This window comes from Gopherus flavomarginatus, chromosome 3 (assembly GCF_025201925.1).
Source record: "Gopherus flavomarginatus isolate rGopFla2 chromosome 3, rGopFla2.mat.asm, whole genome shotgun sequence".
NCBI classification, from domain to species: domain Eukaryota; kingdom Metazoa; phylum Chordata; order Testudines; family Testudinidae; genus Gopherus; species Gopherus flavomarginatus.
Genome location: NC_066619.1, coordinates 52,620,170 through 52,644,191, shown reverse-complemented (window position 1 = coordinate 52,644,191; position 24,022 = coordinate 52,620,170). Strand labels below are relative to the sequence as shown.

The window sequence follows — 24,022 nt, the reverse complement described above, 5'->3', positions numbered from 1 at the left end:
AGGATAGGAAACATTCTAACTGTAATAATTTTTGTGATAGCCCAGTATTACTAATTTTTCAATATAATATGTGTATACATGTGTATATATATTTACAATATAGATTATATAATTTTAATACACATTTAATTTGTGTGTGTAAAATACTATATACTATCTGGAGAGAGAGAGAGAGAGAGTATAATTTTTGGCATATATAGTATAGACTATTATATATTATGAATTGGGTGTGTGTGTGTGCATATATATATATATATAGGTGGGGCTGGTAGTACAGCCCGTTATTAAGGTAGCCCAACACTTCCTTGTTTTCACTTGTTTATAATTTGTTTTGGCTGAAATTTTGATGCTGGATGTGTGCCTCAGGCGGATTTAAAAAAAGAAAAATCAGCCAAAATGCTTCATCCATTTCTGAGGAGGATGGGGAATAATATAGTGTTTTTCAATGTTAAAATAATTTGTCTTTCCTTCAGAAAGTTATAGTATCCCCATGCTTTGGAGCAGGGCCTTGAAATTTGCCAGGGGCTGGCCTTTGTGTCAGGGATGTGCCCTTTCCCATCTCTGTGAAAATCCGACCACATTTGGCCAAGCTACAAGACTTTGAAAAATCAGTTTACCCATGCTCAGTGGAAACTTACTAGAAATTAACCTCTAAAAGCTCTGAACAACTACAGGAGCAATGCTGAACTTTCACTGTAGTGGTTGCTCACAGCTGTGGACTGCTGTTTTACTGGGTACTGGAAATGAGTGCAGGAAGCATGTCTCTTCTGTTTTCTCACTGATGCCCTGCTGGGCAGAGTGGAGGCAGAAGCCATCTGATTCAAAAGCAGAGGAGACAAGAGCTGGATTTAAGCTATTGAGCGGGAGGACTCAAGGAGTAGATTGGGATAAGGAGCCTGGAGGCGGAGATTGGGATTGGAGGCTGACGAAGATTGGGACTAGGTCTGACCAGGCAAGGAGACTCGATCTGAAGTGACTTGGACTATTTAAGCAAAGAAGACCATTTGAAAATCAGTACAGCCAGACTTCCACTTGTTTATGTGGAAACCTTAGCAAATGTGGAAACATGGTAGATCTGCATTATCCTCACCTACACCACAGAAAACTTAGCCACTATTTTGGGTTTAGCTCTTAGTAGTAGCAGTTGTTTTAAATCCTTAAATATAATTTTAACAGCCAGACATACTGTTAACTATATGCAAATCTCAAATATGTATTTTAATTGATGTCCCAGTGGACAATTTCTCTTCCAGTTTAAACTGAGGGAAGTCGATAGTGAATAAAAGTCATTACCATCTGAATACTGCTTGATAGCCTACATGAAATGAGATGATCTCAGTTTGTATCCTAACTGATAAGTGTTTAACATTCCAGTTAACTCCCCCGTTTCTCAGCCTTATCAGAGAAACAAGAACTAAATGAGCCCATAGACCTATTTTCATAAGAAAATCTCTGTTTCTTTTCTACTCTCAATCTAGCATGGACAAGGCTATAACATTTTTGACGCTACTGAATATAACTGAGTTTCTCCTGATTTACAGCAGTGCGAACATTAGATTCTGGTGCTAGATGGTTAAAGGCACACACAGGAGCCATGTTGTATTCATTCTTGAAGAAAACAAGTTTTAACCACCTTTAGCCCGAACAAATTTTTACAACAGAATTATTAATCCCTGAAAGTAGTGATTGATTATGGAAATGTTGACAGTTCCTAAAAATAGAAGTGTTACTAGGAGCTGCTATAATATTTTATGCTAGCCGATATATCACTAACACATATTTTTGCTATTTTTTTTTTGTAATCTCTTTTTTTTACAATCTCTTTTTTCCTTCTGGTATTTTGTCTGAATACATATTCCTTATTTTTAAGGTATATAGTTTACATGCAGTGTTGAACCCCTTTATGATTTTCATCTGAACATCATCAGAGTTTCAAAATTTGGAATAAATCGCCCATCGAGAACGCTGATGTAATTAAATTTTATTCCAGAAGACATAAACTTTAGATAGCACTGAGCCACTGCCATGATTATTACAATAACAAACTTTAATTTGGTGTCACTTTAAATTTAGGCCATGTTGTCCAACAGTGTTAAAAGAAATCCTCTAGTGATTAAAATTATTCAGGAACAGCTGTTGAACTATCTGTGTGGAAAAAATGAAGCTGCCAGCAATAAGAGGTTGGCTATTGGAATAAATGTTTTGGTTTTGGTTTGTTCATTTATTTGTTGGATCAGGGCATATAAAGGCTTAATTCAATTTCAGAATTTAGCTAGTGTACGGGAAGTTCAACTTTATGGCACAAAGTGTTTTGGAACATCCATTGTCATCATTAGATGCAATGAAAAGACACATCCTGGGGACAGCATAGACACATTGGGCTTCTATGCAAATGCCTCTGCCCTTAATGGCTACCCTTAGATATGCAGGTTTTGTTAGTTCTTGCCCCTACCCAATTTGGAGAGGGATCAAAATCCTTCCTGCAAAAGAATGATCTGACGAAAATGTAATTTTAAATTTAGTTTCTTGGTATCCATATTTATTTTTTTTCTGCTTGGAAGACAATATCACTCAAAATTATCTTATTTTTATGTTTAGTTTTTATTCAGTTTTTGTTCCTTTTCAAGAGAGAGAAATCACTTTCATGGCTTATTGCTCTGTATCAGACACAAACTTCTTGTCCTTACGTCCAGAGCACTTTACGTTTTAGCCCACCCTATCTACCATATGATCAGCTCTCACGTTTTGTCCGCTAGTGATGCTATCCTATATCACTCAATATTTTGTTTCTTTAGCAGGCTCTTCAAGTGGGAAAAGCTCCCTGTCTAAACCACCCCATCAAAGCTCAAATTCTTCCTCAAAACTCACCCATTCTTTAATGCATACTCTAAACTATAATCTGATATCTCCTTTGCATATGTAAGTTGTGATTTCTGTTCCTGACTAGGATTTACAGACATCCTGTTATTATTGTTGTCCCATGTCTCCTGCCCCACACCTCAGCCTGATGATTTATTTCGTCCACTTACTTTGTTTTGTCTTTTAGATTGTAAGCTCCTTTTTATATGTTGTACAGTGCCTAGCACAATGTGGCCCAACCTAGCTGAGGTCTATAGTTGATACAACGATATAAATGTTTAATATTAATATGCTGTCCTTTGCACACCAAAGGCATGAGAGAGCTAGAGATGTCACTTTAATTCTTCATGCACCAAGCTTTTTAAATAGGCAAGATGGAAATTACCATATCAATAAGGGACACATCTGCCAGGTGATCAGATAGTGTGAAAGCTTCAGAAACTGGTAACTTAGTCATGTTGTCTTCCAATCACTTTGAAGCAGAAGAATAAAACAAACCACACTGATGCCCTTTGATTGTTGTAAAGGGTATTCTGTCTCTCTGTTCTCCCCACATGCCACAGCACCTACTGGCTACTGCAAAACGAAAAGATGCTTGCAACTGGAACCTTGGCCAATCTGTTGTGTCTCCACTGGTTTACTCATTCACAGTGAATAGCTCCAGTGCTTTACTCTGTTGCTGCTCGGTTTTGCCCAAGCGGAAGAGTGAAATTGAATTGATTGTTGTCAGTCAGTTTCAATGCTGCCCACAGGGTTCTGAAATGAAAAGGGATCAGATTCTGGTCAGTTTTCATTCTGCTTCAGTATAGAATGCACTGATGAGGTCTGTCTGTAGATTTGTGTAAACAACACTGCATCATTCATTGTTGGAATTTTATATTGGCAACCATAAAAGGCTAGAAACTTCAGTCTTTTTTTTTTTAATGAAATAATACATTCTGCAAAAGTTGATGGCATTAATAATTTCACTCAGATTTCCCTCAGTTGCCAGGTAAAGCTTCTTACTTACCATTGGCAATAAAGGGAAAGGATTTTTAAGACCTGCTGATTTACTAGGCATAGGGTTGGCCACACTTTTTGGCCAGGGCCCAAAAATTATAACAGACAGATTGAGGAGCAGTCCCAAAAATAGAGAAAGAGACAAAAGTAGAAGTGGAAGACAGAAAAAGAAGTGAGAAGCAGTAGAAATATAACCCTTTTTTTTGAAGGGGGAGCAGGAGTGGAGGGAGAAGAGGAGAATTTAAATCCTCCACTTCCCCAAACATACCAATTGTATCACCTAATTTCAGTTGGTATTCCTTTTTCTGTAGATACTTCTCTGCTCTTCTCATTTTAATTCCTCCTTTACCCATGTGCTTTCACTGAACTTCTTGAATGGAAGTGCAATCTTTGGAAAAGTCATTTTTTCAACATTAATTCTATTTTTGTATGTCATTTTGCTGCACTTGTCATAGACTAAAATACAAGCATGTTGGATAAATCTCAGCATCAAAAAAACTAATTCTCCTTTGAGTTCTGATATATAGCAGTGTATGTCACAAGAACATAGTTTGGTCAGATAGACCCATTATATGTATATATGAGTTTCTTTAAATCTTAACAGAAGTTGTAGACGCACATCTGTACATGTATGTATGAGTTTATTTACAGCTTCTCCCAAGATGTAAATCTATTTAGCTCATACTATCTGCTGATTTTTAAAGTGTTGTTTTTAAAATAAAGGAAGAGAAGCCAAGATCTTCACAAATGATTAGTGATTTGTAGCACCTCAACTTTTGGGTGCCCAACTTGAGAAACCTTAAAGGGATCTGATTTTCCAATAGTGGGTTCCTAGCACTATCTGAAAATCAGATCCCTTTAAGGTGTCTCATATTCGGTACCCAAAAATTGAAGCACCCAAATCACTAATTACTATTGAAAATCTTGGCTATATACTTCATATTTGATGTGATTTTAGATAAAACTATTCAAATACTTCCCAGAACTAGAAATATTACAATTTCTGTAGTTTATTCTCTTTTACGTTCAAAAGAATAAAATAGTGCATGGTTGCTGGGAAACCCTTGTCGGGGAAGAGGCATAGGTGCCAACTCTGGGTGCTCTGGGACTGCAGCACCCATGGAAAAAAATTAGTAGGTGCTCAGCACCCAGTGGCAGCCCCGCCATCAGCTACTCCCCCTCCCCACCAGCCCTCCTGCCAGCTGGCTGCCCTGCCAATCAGCTCCTCCCCCTCCCTCCCAGTGCCTCCCCCCCACTGCGATCAGCTGTCCAGCGGCATGTAGGAGGCGCTGGGGGGTGGGTGGGGAAGGATTATGGGTGGGGAAGAGTCAGGGTGGGGGCTTGAGTGGGTGTGGGGCCTGGTGTGGAGCACGGGTCATGCACCCCTCGGGAACAGGGGAAGTTGGCCCCTGTGGGAAGGGGCTCCTTGCTACACAACACTAAGAATTTTAATCATCTACTCACCCAAGTTAAATAAAGGAGCTGGCCAAACTGTGAACCAGTAATGTTTCATAGCCCTGCTGCCTTATGTATTAGATATGGGCTCTCTATCTGACCTTTTCAAATTATACTTATTCTGAGGTGGCACAGGCAATTACTCCCTTCTTTTTCTTTTATTAATGCACATACTGAGAGACAGAGAATCTCCCATATAAGTATTTTTAAAGATTCTATTATTATTTTATTTTATTATTATAATATTTATTTTTATCATCATGTTAAACAGTGATTTAAATTGGCAGTACTACTCTGACCAGAATGATTCTGCCTTCTGCTTCAGCAATGCCTCAGCACACTACTACAGAGAAGTAAGTTGAAATTGTTGTACAACTAAAAAAAGACCTAAAAAAGAAAATATTCAGTTTGCACTCTTGCCCTATACAAAGCCGTAGAAAATTTAAGATTCTCCGAGAGATTTAATACAAGGGTCAGAATGGGGGAAAAAATAAAAAGAGGTGATGACACTCTTCCAAGCTCCACCCACAAGATAAACTCTGCCCCTGTGAATCACCAAAATGACATGCCACTCATGGTGGATTGGGCAGATATTCAAAACATGATCTTGCACGTTCTCTGAGCTCTGTACTACAAAATTAAGACATCACTCACAGTAAATTGTGCAGATCTTTGATTTCCCTCTTTTTTACATGAGAAATGAAACAGTAAACAACTTTGGCATTTAAATGATCACCTTTAGGCATCTAAGTTAACATCTACTTAATTGAATGGGGCTAGCCCACACCTCTTAGAGCTATTGTTCTAGGCTTTCTGCATGAACTTAACTTTATTCTTTAATGAACGATTTGATTCTGAAGAACAAGATAGTCGCTTCAGAGGTGATAGTATGATATATTAGTGTGTATTTGCTGTTTGCAAACCCTGTATTGGTAGCTGATAAGAAAAGATTGTCACATGGCTCTCTTTGCAAGGTAGGAGCTTTAGCTGGTACAGTGGAATCTGGTTCATCATAGATGTGGTATTAAATGTGTTTGTTTTGGGGTTTTTTTGTTGTTGCAGTTTTCTTGTATATTTCATAGATTTTTTAGGATTGATATTTTAAGAGCTGGTATTTCATGTGTGGGTTTATAAAGCCCCACCACCTTCAGAAAGAGTAACTGGAACTTGGACACTGTTCCTTTTTCAATATATGCACTGTAAATCTTGCCCAAACAGAAAATAAGTTTGGAACTCTACCCTGCAAACACTTGCCCATTTGCATAACTTTACACATATGACTAATCCTTCTGGAAGTACTGAAATGTGTGAAGTTACATATGTGGGCATGCGTTTTTGGGTTCGGGCTTTTGGTGACTAGCTTAACTTGGATTTAATTTTGGTTTTATAGTTATTTGTCAATCATTCATTTCCTACCAGAATTCTTTAAATAAGTGACTAATAAGGGAGGCAATGTAGCCTAATGGATAAAGCACTGGACTGGGACTCAGGAGGCCTGGATTTTCTTTTGAGCTCTGCCACCAGTTTGCTGGGTGGTCTTAGCCAAGTCACGTCACCGCTCTGTGCCTCAGTTTCCCCATCTATATAATGGGGATAGTGATACTGACTTCCTTTGTAAAGTACTTTGAGACCTAGGAATGAGAAGCACTACATAAGAAGTAGGTTTTATTAATATTTATTTATCTTTATTAAGTCAGAGCCTACTCTTTTCACACATTATAATAAAAATGAGTCTTCTATTGTAGACCCAGGCAATCTCCATGTTACAGCTGAGTTGACATCACCAGGATAGTGCATAGTGGTGGTGTTACTTGAAGGCAGGAACCAACCATCTGGACAGAGCCGGCCCATCACAATGGGTGGGGGTAAAATGATTTTTCAAGTAATGATGTGGTGAATCTTTCTCTTAGCCTCTAAAGCATACTACATATATTGCTAAAATGAAGACATTTTGTGAAAATGATTTGCAGGTCATTGGCCGTTTTTTTTCAAAATTGTAGTGTGGTAGTGCATGAAATTTTATAAAGCTTGAAATGATTGGAGCTATTATACTTAATACACATGACGTATATACCATTTGGGAAATATGATCTGTGACATTACTCTTAAAACCATGATGTATTACAAGACTGAATAATCTCTGTTGGTCTAAACAAGCTAGAGACCATTGATTTTTAGCTACTTTCAATCTCTTAACAGCTCCCATTTCCCTAGTAAACAACATTCAAGTTCTGCTTAGCAAGAGTATCTGAGCCATGTGACACTTCCAATTCTTTTTCACCCTGTTGGCACAGAGGTTGATCCTGCAAGACGCTGAGCACAATTTTCAAGTTGCTGAGCACCCTGAACTCCAGTTCATGTTCTTTGGGAGTTGAGGGAGTTGAGGACCTCACAGGAATCATTCAGCACATTGTAGTGCATAATATCATTAAGATTAGCAGTTCATTCTTGGATTTCAGTTTTGCCATAGATGTCATAGAAGTGTCTACATTGAGGGGTGTTAAATTAATTGTTCAGTGATTCTATGGAGTAGCAATGTCATAGGATACACTCTCACAATATGTGTCTATTGGTTTGTTTTTAAAATTATTTCATCAGTGAATTCTGTATGAGAAATGAAATGGCTGTTGTTGTTGAAATATTGTAATTCCATTAAAAATATTTAACTTATGCTATTGACATTACATTGGATTCCACTTAATAGCAATTCCAATATTAACAACTTTCACCTAATAGAAAATTTTTGCTGAGAACTGATCCTGTTCCACTAGCTTTAATATTAATAGGATTTTGATATTGGCAACAAGCATGCCATTCACTGACAACCCTTTCTGGGAGCAAAGCCCTGGTTGCAGGGCTGCAGACAGGGAAGAAAGCACTGGGACTGCACAGTACCGCTCCCTGCTCTCTCAGCTGCGTCCTGCCATGGCACCAGGAGCTTGGCATGTCCCAGCACTTCCTTCCCCGGCAGCAGTTCTGCAAACCTGCCTTCTGTTTACTGGCAATATCTGGATAATGGCAAGTTTTAGCTGGGAATCAAGAGGTTGCTAATAAGTGGAATCCACTGTAATTGTTTTAAAAAGCAACGCCACATTTTTTCCAGTAAATACAACTCAAATAGTAGAATTTGAACTCTCTGGTGTGTATTCCAGGAGTTTTAGAAAATTCAAAATAGTCAATATGGATAAAATTTTCCGGTGTTTTCACTTGGGCACTGTTGAAAAATTTACTCAGAAATTACAAACCAACTGAAGCACCAGATTTTTGTTTTGTTGTTTTTAGATGCATCAAATCAAGAGTACTAAACAGAGTATTATCATTTTGATTTGATAAATTCATGTATTTTAAACCTTTATCTTGTTTTTCCTACAAAGATCAGAAATTGACATTAAGTTTCTAACACATTTGTAGAGAAAGTCAAAATTTTTCAACCAAGACTTTTTAAATTGAAAAATGTAGATTTGGCTCAACCAAAGCATTTTGTCTATTCTTTTTGATTTCGGCATATTGTTTTGGTAACAAAAATTAGAAATGTTGAAATGGTTCATTTAGACATTTCCTAAATGAAGCGTTTTGATTTTTGGGGCTAGATTCACAAGGGGACCCACAATGGTGGTGGATCAGTGAGACAGAATGAGAATGACTCTATAGTCTGGTGGGTAGGGCACTCCCCTGGAAGTGGGGTCACCTTGGTTCCATTTCCTGCTCTAAGTAATATTTTATTGATACAAAGTTGAACAGCTTCAACAGCAGAGAATGAGAGACTCACCTGAGACTAGGCAATAGCCTGGTAGTTAGAGCACGCACCTGGGATGGAGGAGTAGTGAGTTCAAATCTCTGCTCCAGAGCAGGGATTTAAACCTGGGTCTCCTCATCCCAGGTGAGTGCCTTTGCTGTTGGTCGTAAGGGGAGCAGTAGCTCCTCCCGCTTCTTCTCAATTTTATGAATCTAGTCCATTGTTTCCAGATTTCCCTTGCTTTTTTAACAAAATAGTTAAAGATGCCTCAAATCAAAATTAAATGTTTTGGGTTTTTTTTGAAGTAAAATTAATTTCTTCTGACTTCTCAATTTATCAACAATTTTTAAAAAATGGTTTTAGGTTGACCTGAAATGATGATTTTTTTTGGACCTGCCAGCGAACTGAAAAATCAATTATTCACATGGGTTTAAGTGTTTAAGACTTTCATCTTTTACTATAGTTAATTGTTTTTCTTTTCACTTCTTCAGAGAACACCAAAATATATTAAAACTATATCTAGAGGAAAAATAAGAACTTGCCTGTGAATATATGCCACAACATTTTAAAAATCACTTTGGGTTTCCCTAGAAAGTATCTGTAAAAAGGGAGGAGATTGTGGAACAAAAAACTATCATTATAGTTATTTTTTATGATAATTATAGGTATTTGAAAAAGATTTTATAGAAAATCTCTCTATAGATGGAGCACCTTCCATAAATCCTCTAACGTAAATAGAAATATGCTCCTTTAAATAACTAATTTTCTTTTTAGCTTGAAGAGAAGGAGGGTATTCTTGAGATTCCCACTCAAATTCTAAGCACCACTTGTACACTAGAGACTCTAAAAAGGAGTCATAGCCCATGAGAACTCAATGGTATACCATTATAGCCCGTCACACAACTCATTTGGTTTTGGTTGGAGATGGAGCTTTTAATCTGGTCACTAGTTCAAATCCAGATCATACTGTTAATAATCATAAACTGTTCCCAAGAGTTGGCTGTTCAGTAGCCTGTATGAAGTGAGTTAATACCAATGAAGAGAAATCTACATAAAAAAAACCGCTCTCACAGTTGGTAGTAGTCGACATTTTTATCAGTTTCGGAAAAGAGGCCCAGGAGTGAATGGTCATGAAAAGTGAACTGTCTTCTCACCCTTCAAGTTAATTCCTCCCTTTTAGGTCATCATTGATGCACATGAGTGGAGAAGCTTCTAGATAGTTTACAAATAATTAAAACAAATAAAATATATCTTGTGGATAAATCGAAAACTTCACTCTTCAGAGCTGTCAGTTCAGCACCTTTCACAGTGGTTCCTTGGCCCATCAGGAGCATAAATTGGTGGCTCCTTCATGGAGCCATGAACACAGATATGTACTTGGCATGATTCATGGGCTCTCCTAACATCTGCCCCCCTTCTGTAGCAAGAGGGTGATTTGGAATTACATATTTCCAGTGTGGCTTGTTGTAAACCTTCTTCCACCACGTTTAGAGTGTCTGCATCGGCCAGTTATAACACTACAAAAGGTTTGCTGGTATAATACTGGGAAACTCTCCTAGTGTAGAAGCAGCTTATGCAGCAAAAAGTATTTTTGCTGGTATAGTTGATATTGATTGGACAAGTGAAATAAGCTATTTATTCCAGAAAAGTACTTTTATGTTGGTATAACTGTGTCTACAGTAGGGCTATTGCCAGTATAGAAATGTTGCAAAAAATCACCTCCCTAACTGACATTGCTATGCCAGCAAAAGTTTGTAGTATAAACCTGGCCATAGATTTTGGCAGTACTTTTGACCCATCCTTTTTATTTATGGTCATCCCATCCAAAGCCCCATTAAATCCATATACCTCCTTGTGAACTTCCTCTGGCTTTGGCCAAAATGATCACAGGTAAGTCCAAGAGGAGGAGTCTTAATTACAGGGAGGCTGTCTGCAACTGTGGGGTCATGTTCCTTGCCCTCATTCTTTCACGCATCCAGGCAGTATTCATCTGGGAACTATGACATTGGGGTGTCCAGATATCCCACTGTTATCAGGACCATCCCGATATTAGGGGCTTTGTCATATATAAGACCCTATTATCCTACCCCACTCCACCCCCATCCCGATTTTTCACCCTTGCTATCTGGTCATCCTGAGTCTCTAGATCTTTCTAAGAACCAGTTAGTGTTACCCAGGGTTGTTTACTTGGTGTTCCATGCTGAACTGCTTTTATTACACCTTTCAAACCACCCTTGTCCCTGTTGTTTTGTTTTGTCCATCTTGTTTGGTTAACAGCTGTTCATATTAGCTCTTGTCCTCTTCTGAGGAGGCAGCCAATATTGTTAGCGTGGTATGGTCCTTTTAATAAAGTGTCTTCTGACTCAAACTGGAAGTCAAATAAACTAGCATTTTTCACAAGCATAAAATTATCAATTTAAGAAATTCTTTCTCTCTCTCTCTCTCTCTCTCTCTCTCTCTCTCTCTCTCTCAAAGAGAGAGAGAGTATGCACACACAGTTTCAGGATAAAATAGTATGACTGAAATTTTTGGTTAAATGATTACTATTGTTTACACTATAAGCTATGTGCTTTTTGCTTGTCACGACTCTATTTTCTCACTTACCACCATTTTGAAGCCCATTTATTAGAATCTGAAATGTTCCTTGAAATTTGTCAATTTGATTTTTTTCTTCTATGCCATAATGCTGCATACCGCATCAGATGTGTGAGGTAAGAAAAAGTTAAAAGAGGATGTCTCTTTTCCAAGATGAAACAGGATCATCAGGTTTTGCACATACACCTCTGCCCCGATATAACGCAACCCGATATAACATGAATTCGGAAATAACGCAGTAAAGCAGCGCTCTGGGGTGGGGGTCGGGAGCAGGGCTGCACACTCCAGTGGATCAAAGCAAATTCAATATAACGCAGTTTCACCGATAAGGCGGTAAGATTTTTTGGCCCCCGAGGACAGCGTTATATCGAGGTAAAGGTGTAGCTAAGTTATGGAACCCGTTGATTTTATTGCTGTTACCCTTATTCTCTCTTCTCTGCTACTGTTCATTACTTATTTATATTCTGTTTTAAATTAAATTGTAAGTGACCATGTCTTTGTGTGTTCCTGGGTAGCACCCAGTGCAGTAGGGCTCCAATGAAATGAAATGATCATAATCATAATTATGATTTGTTAATAAAATGCAATTTTAGTTATAGTGAACATCCTCTTACAGCGAACTTGTTTTATGAAAATATTGCTACTATTAAAACAATCAGTTTTTTGTTTTTACATGTCTGAAGAAAGATCTTGGAATCAATGCAGCAAATGCTTATTAATGTACAGTAAATATGCAAAAGTTTAGAACTGGAAATCAAGGAGAATAGTGTACTCATTTGAAGTTGAAGGGGAAGTTTAACCATGAGGCCAGCACTAACAGCCACACTCATGCAAAAAGCACTGTGAGCTGTTTGATGACTACAAGTGATCAGGAGTTTGATTTTATGTCTCATCCCATAAGCTATGATACATTTTAATATTTTTTTGCAGATTTTAAAACTTTAAATTTTAGCAAAATGCATAGCACAAATATAATCTTTCTGAACATTGCAGACCACATTCTGGGACAGTATTTTGGCAAAAAATAAAACCAAGTTATTTGGAAGAATGACTACATTCAATGCGACATGTGGCAAAGACTTAAAATTGTTTCCGTTATTGAGGGAAATATGGATACAAGTATAATTTGGAGCTAGCAAAATGCAGTGTACCTTGGGGATAGACTAGTTTCCATGACAACACTTTCTTTTGTTATTTTGAGGCTAGAAATGATGGGCAGGAGCTGTTTTATTCAGCAGTCATTAGGTCACTCTTTGGTCTGGTGAATAAAAGAATGCACACATATGTGTACAACAAAAAAAATTTTATCTCCGTTTTGAATAGTACAGTGGTACTGCACATCAGCTTACAGAAACTGATGTAGGAGTAAATACTTTCATTTTATTAGATGTTTGGTTAAGAACCATTTATATGTGTCGCATCACTTGAGCTTTATCCTAATTCATGCTTATTCAAAGTAGATATTGCTGTATTATGCAGTGGTTTTGGAGCTGTGTCAGTCTCAGGATATTAAGGAGATGAGAGGGAGAGGTAATATCTTTTATTGGACTAATTTCTGTTGGTGAGAGAGACAAGCTTTCGAGTTACACAGAGTGCTTCTTTGGGTCTTTCCCTGACCCGAAGAAGAGCTCTGTGTAGCTCAAAAGCTTGTCCCTGCTATATTAGAATTTTCAGGAACAGAATCTTTGTTATCGTGAGCAGAAATATTGAACGGCTTGTACTGGTCCACATTCTGCTAGCAATTCAATAAGAATATCTTCAGCATGGTTGCAGACTGAAAACTTTGTGAATACCAGTCTGTAAAGTGGTACCTAAAACTTGGTTATCATAGCCACACCCTTTAAGTGGCCTTTCACTTCATTTTCAAATCATTGGTTCATCCAGTTTTCTTTTTCATAATTCATCATGTGGCTTTACAGCTATGAAAGCTTACATTAGTTCTTTGGGTGTAGTTCTGAATGTAATCCATTTCTGAACTGTGCTGGGCTTTCACAGAATAACTAAACACCATTCTCTTCGTGTACTACACTATTTGGATTTGTAAACCCCATTAAGAATGCTCGCTTCACTGAAGCATCACAGTTTGTTAGCCTGCTAGATTCTCCAGAAAGAAACCTTTGATCGCTAATGAAGTAATGACGTGCATGAGAAAATCTGTTAATCAGGATAACATCCCTAATGGTCTTTGTTCACAACCATCTCTACTACCAGTATGGTTGAAACTGTTATCTGGCGTCAAGAAATCCAAAGCATTAGATCATCTCAGAAGCTGGAAACTGAAAAACAAAACCGGACAGTCTAAGAGGCTCTGCTGGGCTGGGGAATCCCATCCTCAACTTAGCTGTCACAATAATAAACAAATAATAACAATATTTTCACTATCCAAGGAGCTCAAAGCATTTTACAAATGTAACCGTACTTAAGCGCTAAATAAGGATTATTATCCCCATTGTATATGTGGGAAACTGAGGCCCAGGAGGTTAAATGGTTTCTTGTACACTGTTCACTCAGTTGCCTCCTACTGCAGTGACTGTGTGCAAATGACCAGTTAGAGTGGCTGAGTCTCCTTCATCTCATTGAGAGGATAAAAAATGTAAATAATTTCTGAAATGGTGGGAAAGCAATTCACAAGTTTCACCATTGAGCAAAGATGACAAAGATAAACCACCAGGAGTTTTCAAAGTGAAGTCCAAGCCTACAGCTTCTTGCTTAATGTTCTCAGTTTGATCTTTGCTATGGCAGTGGACAGGAAGTTTGGAAGAATGTGATCCCATACAGGGAGTTTGGAAGAGTGCCATCCCAATTATATACTTTTCATTTGCATTGATTATTTACTGGATTATTTACTGGCTTGGAAACAAGTTGATAACCTCTTGTTACTGGCACCTAGCTCTTCTAATCTTTTTTTTTTTTTTCCCTGCAGCAGCTAAGATTAAACAGCTTCAGATACTCCGGTTAAACAAAAATATATTTAAATAAAAAATACCCTATGTTGAAGAATGATAACTAAAGCCCTACCAAATTCATGGTCCATTGTGGTCAATTTTACAGCCATAGGATTTAAAAATTGGTAAATTTCGTGTTTTCAGATGTTTAAATCTGAAATTTCATAGTGTTGTACCATGGGGGTCCCGAGCCAAAAGGGGATGGGAGGGGGTGTTGCAAACCTCTTGTGGGGGGGTGATGGGCTTACTTCTGTGCTGCCTTTAGAGCTGGACTCTGAAGTCAGCAACTGCAGAGTTTCCTGCAGCCGCAGGACATCCCCAGAGGCGGAGGTGGATCTGATCTCCCCCCACCTTCTCCCAGAGCAGCTATGCAAGGGATGGACAAGTCCTGTCCCTCCTCAGCCCAGCCGGAGTTAGGAGCCCCTTTTGCTGGGGTGCTCCCAGCAGCACAGGAAAATTCAGACCCAACTCCATAAGTCTCCTCCAGCTGCAGGAACCTCAGGGGCTGCTGCCCAGTCCCAGAGAGCATCCTGCAGCAAAGGGAGGCACCGAGAGGTAAGTCTAGTCTTCCACCCCGACAGAGCAGCTGTGCAGGGGATGGACACATCCTGTCCCTCCATAGCTGAGCCGGAGTGAGGAGCCCCTTTTCTGGGGAATACGCGGGCATCGGATTTCATGGGGAAGGGCTATTTCACAGTCTGTGAGATGTTTTTCTCCACCATGAAATTGTTAGGGCCCTAATGATAAACTTAACATAGATTTTGGAATTGCTCCTGTTCAGCTACTAGCGGGTCACTTAAGACCTGTAGGTTGCTGTAGTTAGTGTTTTACAATCTAGCTCAACTAATAAAGAGCTTTCATTTTAGGTAAAAACAACGAGGCGTCATCGTGGCACCTTTATCTGGGAGATTTAAGCTCTTGTACATACTCTAAGGAACCAGAGATCTGATGACAGTTGAAAGTAAATTGTCTTAAAAAAACCCATAACATCTCTTAATTCCATTGTCCATTACTTTGCAAGTGTTCAAGTTCATCCTTGTTCAGCAGAACACTAAAGCACATGCTTAAAATTAAGCTTGTGTTAAAGGGCTTTGCCAGTTTGGGGCCTAGGTAAAAAGGAAAATGATATTGGTGGAGATCTAAAAATCTTGATTCTCTTCTGCCTTGTGTGTTGTAAGTCATTTATACCTAAGAAAAGTGGTTATAAATAGTGCCATTCTGATTTGCTACAATAGAATCACTTTGCACAAGTGTAAATAAGTATATTATAGATTAATCAATAGGTTAAAATATCGGTTGTACTGTTGTTTTATTTATACCTTAAAATATTGTTTTTATTTCAAGGTTTGAAACAAGCTTAAAATTGTGCTAAAAAGTTATTTGATTTTTTTGTGTCATCCTGGGAAAGGTACAGCCATGAACGGTGTTACATTTTGTAACAGACATTATTTCATGCATGAGGTTACAATTTACAGTAAATGAAAAGTAAATAGTAACTTTATGTTATTTACAGTGGGGTTTTTGTTTGTTTTGTAATACTTGTGATCACACTCAACTTCTGCAAGCAAATTGTACTAGCTCCCATTCTTCTTATTCACTGGAGATAGGAAATTGACCTCTTTTGTCTTTCCACTTTGTTCTCATAGCACTCTGAATCTGATATAGCCACTACACTTTCAGCAAGTTTTTTTTTCTTTTTAGAACATTGTAACATCACCTTCAATCAATCTACTAAGTGATTTGAAGTTGAACTCTAGGAGGCAGGACTGTTCACTCAATTGGTGTATTTGAATGGGAATTGTAATATTTAGCTTTTTGGCTGAGGTCATGACACTTTTTTCAGTGGACATTCTTGTACCTCCCCTTTTGTCAGAACTATTGGAACAAGAACTGAAGTTTTATATAAAATAACTAAGGAGGCTTTGTCAGGCATGTTGGGAGTAGATCAGATTACATCCATAAATTGCTTTTCCCCCATCCAGAATATTTCAACTTGGGTTGTTAACAGAGATAGCAGATAAGTTATTTCAAATGGGCAAGCCTTATAGAACCCTTACCTACCCATACTAAGCCACTTTATTATTATGTGATTCTAAGCAACTCAACAGTTGAAAGCAGAATATCTTTAAATCTTGATAAATCTGCCAGGACTCACCTGCTGCCTGCAGAGTTGGGCTGGGAGGAACTGATGTGGAGCCTGACCACCTGCCCAATTGGGGCACGGTGGTCAGGGAAATCAGGGTGCAGCAGGGCAGGGAGAGGGGTTGGTCCTTGGAGTGAGGGACTGGGGAAATTGAGGCACAGCGGGGTGGGGTGGGGAACGAGAGGTTACAGCCCCCGGATGGCACCAGTACCTATTTTGGAGTTCAGTCCGGGAGCCAGCCGATTCTCTCCTTCAGGCTAAGGAGCAGGAAGAGTAGCAGCTGCTAAGCAGCACGGCTCCTCCAGGCTCCAGCTGCAGCTGCTGCTCTTTCCCCCTGGTGGTGGAGGGCAGTTACTGCAGTAACTGGACTTGCTGCCAGTTTCTCTTTTCAACCTGATGTTCTGGACACCTGGCAACCCTTTGCATGATGGTTTTAGAGCCATAGGTATGCTGTGTTCGAATGCTAAGGCTTGATACCTTTAAGGTTTAAAACTTACAGACTACTGGAGTTTCACACCTCATTCTTTGACCAGTTCATTGAAAGCAAGAATGGACAACAAAGAAGAGGAAGTGCTCCTTGATGAAAGGATGAGGTCCTTGTTGGTAAAGTCAGACAACAAACTGTTTACTTCCCTGGACCTTTTCACATTCTCATACTTGGTAGTCTTCAGGCTTTGAAGTAAGTGAAGTTTTTAGAGGGTTTCTTTGACAAAATAAAGAATGGACTCTTTATGAAGTAACGTTAAAATACCCATATTAAACAGAGTCTTAACTCAGGCTTTTAGTTTAGATTCAGGCCATCAGACTTGGATAACCTTGCCCAGAATTATTTTATGAGGCCAGCAAGAGTTCTTTTTATATACTTGTCTATTCAGTGTATTTCTACTCAAATGAGCACTCTTACATTTTCAAAACTTTAGTTGAGATATACATTGAAGCTCTGAAACACTGCATTTTTTCAACCAACATTGATCCTTCTCTTTCACTCTTGCTTAAGATGACACATACTCAAGCAAGAAAATTAGTTTGACTTAGAAAAACTGGTATCACATGAAGGATGCTGTATTTAAGAGGTGTTTTGAGACCAGTTGACATCATTGTACAGAGCTCACTTCATTCTCATGCACGTCTATTCCACTGATATGTTGCACACAAATTGGTACAAGATCACCTTTCCTGAGGTGAATTCACATAAAGTTCATTCAGCGTCTTAGCAGCTCAAATTTTAACAGACATGATTTTCCTGATAGCCAGGTTTTTGGCCTTTGGGTTACTACTTTAAAAAGTTGGTTAGTTCTAAAGTGTATTTAATTTGTCTTTCACTTTCTGGTGACAATCTCTTTTGGTGAGAAGTCAAGTAGAATCTGTAAACAGCCTATTGATTGTAAAATAATTTTGTCTTCTAGTGCTATTCCAGGTCTCAGTTTTATTTTTTAGATCATTTTATAAGGCGTTGAAGGCCCACATTGTTTTCCTTTACCAATAATAGTTCTCTTTACCTCATATTTGAAGCACTCTGTGCAGCACAAGTGACTCTCCCAAGATTCAACCACTGGACAGTTGGTTGAGGAGGCTCTACGTTTTTTAGAAAATCAGTCAAAAGTAAGCAAGTCCAGGTAACCTTTTTCTTCATCAAATAAACAGTTCCTTTTTAATTTTCAGGAATGGTTTAGTTCCTTCTTACAGTCTGAGAAATCTTGAAAAAAAGTACAATAATTGTCTTCAAGGCCAGGGGCGGCTCCAGGCACCAGCACACCAAGCACGTACTTGGGGTGGCAAGCCATGGGGGGTGCTCTGCTGGTCACCACAAGGGCAGCAGGCAGGCTTCCTTCGGTGGCATGCCTGCAGAAGGTCCCTGTAGAAGGGACCGGGGACCTCCCGCAGGCAAGCCGCCGAAGACATCCTGCGTGCCGTGCTTGGGGCGGCAAAATACCTAGAGCTGCCCCTGTTTAAAGGACTCTGGGGCACAGCTTCTTAAAACAGAGACAGTTTAGCTGATGCCATCTCCAACTATTGTTCCAGAACCTATACCAGTTACCTTGTAGTCTTGAACAGAGGGATTGAGGCCCATATTAAAAGAGTTTTTGTGGTTTCTGGCCCTTCAGGAGCACTTATTTCAGAAACTGATATAAACTGTTTTTCCAGTTTCCTGCTAATATAAGGTAAATGATTTTTGGCTACTTGCCTTATTAGACAGCTGTATACCTTGAAGAGGAACACTGCACTCTGTACAATACATTTAACTCATTTTCAGATTTGGAGCTAGACTTACCGTGGATTTTATCAATATGTTTAAAACTAGAGACATCAGACATTAATCTTCCCTGCACAAGTAAAAGACTTATCAAGATGATGCACAGTAAAATAGGAGAGGTATCATTTATTACAAAATGTTTTATGTGTGTATGTATAGCTGAAAAGAACATTATATAAATATATAAAATGTATGTGTATGAATGTAAAATAGTACTTTTTTGCAACGTTACTTTTTTATAATGTTGTGTCTTATTAGCATTATAATATTTTACAATTTGCGTATTAGCATTATGTGTCTCTTTCTTTGAGCTGGTATATGAAATACATAGAAGCAGAAATAAATTGCATTTTCTAACCTTAATGATAACGTGGTTAAAGCTGATGACCAAAGCTGATGACCAAGATGCTAAAATGTGACTAGTGATTTTTTGATGCTTCAAATTTTAGTTGCCCAGCCTGAGACATCTTTTAAAGATGCTTGATTTTCAGAGAGTGAGTTCTCAGCACTTGCTGAAAATCGGACCCTTTTGAGGTCTCTCAAGTAGGGCTCAGGAAAAGGGAGGCTTAGAAACCACTAGTCACTTTTGAAACTGTTGATTGTTATCTTTCCAGGATATGATTCATTCAAGAAAAATGTTTATCTCTCGTTAACTTAATTAGCTTTCATCAAATAGGGAAGCTTTTTCAGTGCAGATTTATTTGTGTGTAGTAATATTAAAAGTGAGGTCCTGCTTCTGTCTTGCACCTGTTTGCACCAGAGTGACGTTTTACTACCTGAGGTGAATACTTCTGACTTTATATAATATATGGGCTCTACTCACCTCAGCTAGTGAAAGGAAACACAAAATTGCATCGTCTACCCCTGTATCAACAGGTGCACCTCAACCTCTGGATGGCATCAGTGGCAGAGGGCTGACACTGTTTGTTTTGTTTGACATCCTCACTGAGGATTCTGTCATAGGAGAGCAACTTTAAAGTGTGGTCAGAACTTCATATTAATTTCACCACTTTAGGCTGCCCTAGGTGTGCATTGAATCAGCACATCTAGCTGCAATTGCCTTTGCCACATCCACCCACCCTTTTTTTATGGCAGCACTGACTATTTGGGGGCCCACTGGCACAGAGGGTTGTAGGTGTCTTCCTCTATGTGGACTATCTACCACCAGGGGCTCTGCATTTTGACGTACACCTGTGGAGACAAGTAGAACCTAAGGGTGTTTTTAGCTCTATATGTTTTTAATACTTTGCGTTCAGTGACAACCTAATAATTAATTTGTCTGTGTGTCCCAATTGAGTTTGAGGTTAACTGAATGCTTCTGCCAAAAGATGAGAGAGAATATCGAGTTGTGCTCTCATGGTAGTCAACCAGAATCAGAATTTGGTAAAATTTTGTCTCATCTTTATTACATCTTCATCATAGTCCTTAAAGCTCATCCCTTAGGTTTTTCATATTAGGCTACTAGAAGTGCTCCTTAACAAGAATCTGTGATGCCTCTGCAGGATTTACAGTATCTGTTAATACTTACACAGTGAGGGCCTTCATGCTTGATGCATGATTGATTCTAAAGTGAGAACACTGACAGGTGGAAGGCTCTTACAGCTCTTGACCACAGATGTCAATCTATCCAACTGAGGATAGACTTTTATGTTATGTGGTACAGGGATTTTATTCTTCCCAAAAACACAGACTTCAAATAAACATCTTTCAAACAAATGCAGTCTTTAGACCTCTCCTGAAATTCAAACATCTGTTGAGACAGAAGGTCTCTCTTAACTTTTGAAACGACCACAGGCAGGAACTACTACTAAGAAGCCTGTAAAAGTCTTTCATGGACAGATCATCATTTGTCAAACTAGTAGAAAAGATAAACCAAGAAACAAACTTTTTGAACATAAAGTGTCCATCTGTGGACCTTTTCAGAATTATTTGTTACATGGGAAACACTCTGGGACATATCCTCAGCTTTTTCAAATTGTCATATCTCTATTGATTTCAGTGAAACTATGATAATTTACAGCTGATGAGGATCTGCCATGCCTGTTTTGGGGCTTGTCTACATGGAAACTAGAACCAAAATAACTAACAACACCTTTAGTTATTTCAGTGAAAGTCTCTATGTGGGTACTCTTATACTGAAATATGGCACTCTTATTCTTAAATAAATTACGTCAGTAAAAAGTTCCCTTAAATTGCATTTGAACAAGTTTTAACTTATAGATTTATGGATTGTGGGTAGCAGTGATTGGTGCCCTAGTCTTCCCTAAAATCGTTATTAAGGTTTTGTTTTTCAAATATCTTGGGTTCATAAGAGGAACTGTGCCATAACTGTTCTTTTCTTCACTTATAGGCCAGTTTAACTATGCTAGTCTGGGATGTGAAAAATCCACACCCCTGAGTGGCATAGTTAAGCCAACCTAAGTCCCCATGTAGACAGCGCTAGACTGATGGAAGAATTCTTCTGTTGATCTAGCTACTGTCTCTCGAAGAGGTGGATTACTTATGCTGATGAGAGAATCCTTCTTGTCAGGATAGGTAGTGTCTACACTGAAGCACTACTGCAGCACTGCTGCAACAGTACACCCGTGCTGCTGAAGCATTTTAAGTGTAGACAAGCCCTTAGTTTCCAGAGCCACACAGAACACAGTCATCTATATATTTATATTATGTACATATTTCATTTCTATCTCTAACTATAAGTATTGCAAAGACAATTATAGTTTTTCTTCTATCCTGGATAAAAAATGTTTTGTTTGTAGACTTGAATTTGTCACTTTCTGTGATCACGGATGTAATTTGTTTGTAAGACATCTAAATAAAGTCCCATCCTTAATGTTTCCTTTTGTGCTAAGGGAAAAGGACTTGACAGATTATAAATAAGTCCTCTTGGTCTCTCAAGAACTTGAATTCTATGTGGTATAACTTTTTTCAATCAAAAAGGAATTGATTCTCTGGATTATAGTATGATATTTATAATTGTCTCTTAGCTAAAATAACATTTAAAGAAAAGTGCTGTGTTTAGAATAATAGAGTTGTATGTGTTAAAATTGTGCACTGTTACAAGATGCTTCCTCAGTATAGACTGGATCATTTTAATTAGAAGTTCTCATGATATTTCAAAAAAGGCTTTAATTTTGCGTTCCTCGATGTTAAAATTGATTTTTATTTTTCTATCTTGGATACTTATATGGCCTCTGTTAATATAGCATCTCTGTGCCTCAGCATCTATAATGTATTTAACTTCGCAACACCCCATGGGAAGTAGTTAAATACTATTTTTAAAGTTAGGAATTCCTATTTTGGGAATGCTGTCTTGAAGTTTTGATAACAATAGTCTCAATTTTGAGATTTTATAATTATTCAGTTAGAAGTGTTACATCTGTTTTTAAGTTTTAGGAACTTAGTTGAAAGGATTTTGTTGATTAATTTGAATCTGAGGCAGTGATTTAGTGCTACATAAATGTCCTGTTTATGCTTTATAAAGCAGTTGAAATGCAGTAGAGGAGGTGAATCTGCCCTTGAGATGGACCAAGAATGGTGAGGCTAACCTGAAAACCATTTTCAATAACAGTTAAAGACTCTGTTCTCCTAGCTTAGTTTGAAATGACTATCTAGACTTTCCTGTCACCTGGAGTAAAACAGAGCTCTCAGAAATGCCCTGAGATCGAGAAGGTATCTTTCTGCAAGTTCAAGTACCTACTGGCTTGTATCCACAAAGAGACTTAGGTACCTAGAAAATCGCTGGAACAACAATGTGATCTGCAAAGCCTGTGTTAGCTGCCTGGTCTCCCTCTACAATAGATGGGATGAGTTAGGTGCCTTAGAGTGATATTCACAGAAGCCAGCCTGCTAGGTGGCTCCCCACCTAAGCTGGCCAATGGCAGATGCAGATGAGAGGTGTGTGTCCTAAGATCCATCCTTCTCATGGAGAAAGGTGCCTGTGTCTTGTCTTCTTGGAAGAGCCCATCTTTGCTTGTGATCCTCAAAGTGGGGGAAGATAGATGTTCAGCTGCTTATCTTGTCTAGAGGGCGTGATCCACTAGGCGTGCCTAGAGGCCACCTAACTCCACTCAAAACAGCTGAGGAGGAGGTCCGTCAGCCAGGTGAGGAGGATTTGAACAGGGATTTGCCACATCTCAGATGAGTGCCCAAACCACTGAATTATAGAGTCATTCTCATTCTTTCTCTGGCCCAATTAATATTTAATTATTTAATTAAAGTGGATAAACTTCAATAGGAGAGATTGAAGGGGACCCACACAAGAGAAGTTCATAGCCTAACGATTAGAATAGTCACGTGAGAGGTGGCAGATTTCTGTTCAAATTCCTTCTCCTCTGGCTGAGGGGAGACTTAAACAGGTGGTCTCCCACATCCTGGGTGAACCACTGGGCTACAGGTTATAAGAGATATTCTTTCTCTAGCCACTGGGCTAAGGGTTATAAGGGAGGTTGTCTTCCTCCTTTTCTCCTCCCTCTCCCCATTTTATGTGGAGTTAGATGGCCTGTGATCATGCCTACCAGATCAAGCCTTGGGTGTAGATGTCTGCCTGCCTATCTTCCCCTGGTTCATGGATCGCTCTGGGGCCTAGGCAGGAGATAGGTGTCCCAACACTTAGAGTGAAGCAGTGGTGCTCATGCCCAGAGGCAGAACCTAAGGTTCTTAGGGAACTTTTACTGCCAAAACAAAGGCACCGAGCAAGTTTACATGTCCTACAGGGTTTGGCGACAGCTGACAGTGGATTGCCATGACACCTAAAGATGAGACTTAGGTGCCTAACGCTGGGGGTTAGCTGCCAAAATATCTTTGTGGATCTGGGCCACCATTACTAAATGCTAGTGTAAAACCCAGAGTCCAAAAAACATGGCTAGGTTGAATAGTTATAATCTAAGCTATTTATTTTGGGGATCTTATCTGAGTACCGGGACTTAATTTTCAAAGATGTTGACCACCCACAGATCCCAGAGACTTAAGTGAAATTTGTGGATGCTCAGCACTTCTGAGATCTCCATGTAGACAAAAATATGTTCTTTACATGA

General features: G+C 38.8%; 1 protein-coding gene across 8 annotated transcripts in view; it reads left to right on the top strand.

Annotated features, from left to right (window-relative positions):
- The window catches only part of SSBP2 (single stranded DNA binding protein 2), a 548,369-nt gene that overhangs the window by 423,717 nt on the left and 100,630 nt on the right, over nucleotides 1-24,022 (top strand). Inside the window, exon 1 of one of the 8 annotated variants that reach the window (XM_050944829.1) lies at nucleotides 18,330-18,348. The exons of the other annotated variants lie outside the window; for them this stretch is intronic. The gene's annotated coding sequence lies outside the window, so the exon portion shown is untranslated. Of the gene's footprint in view, nucleotides 1-18,329; nucleotides 18,349-24,022 lie in introns of those variants that run through there. 8 annotated transcript variants of the gene reach the window in all.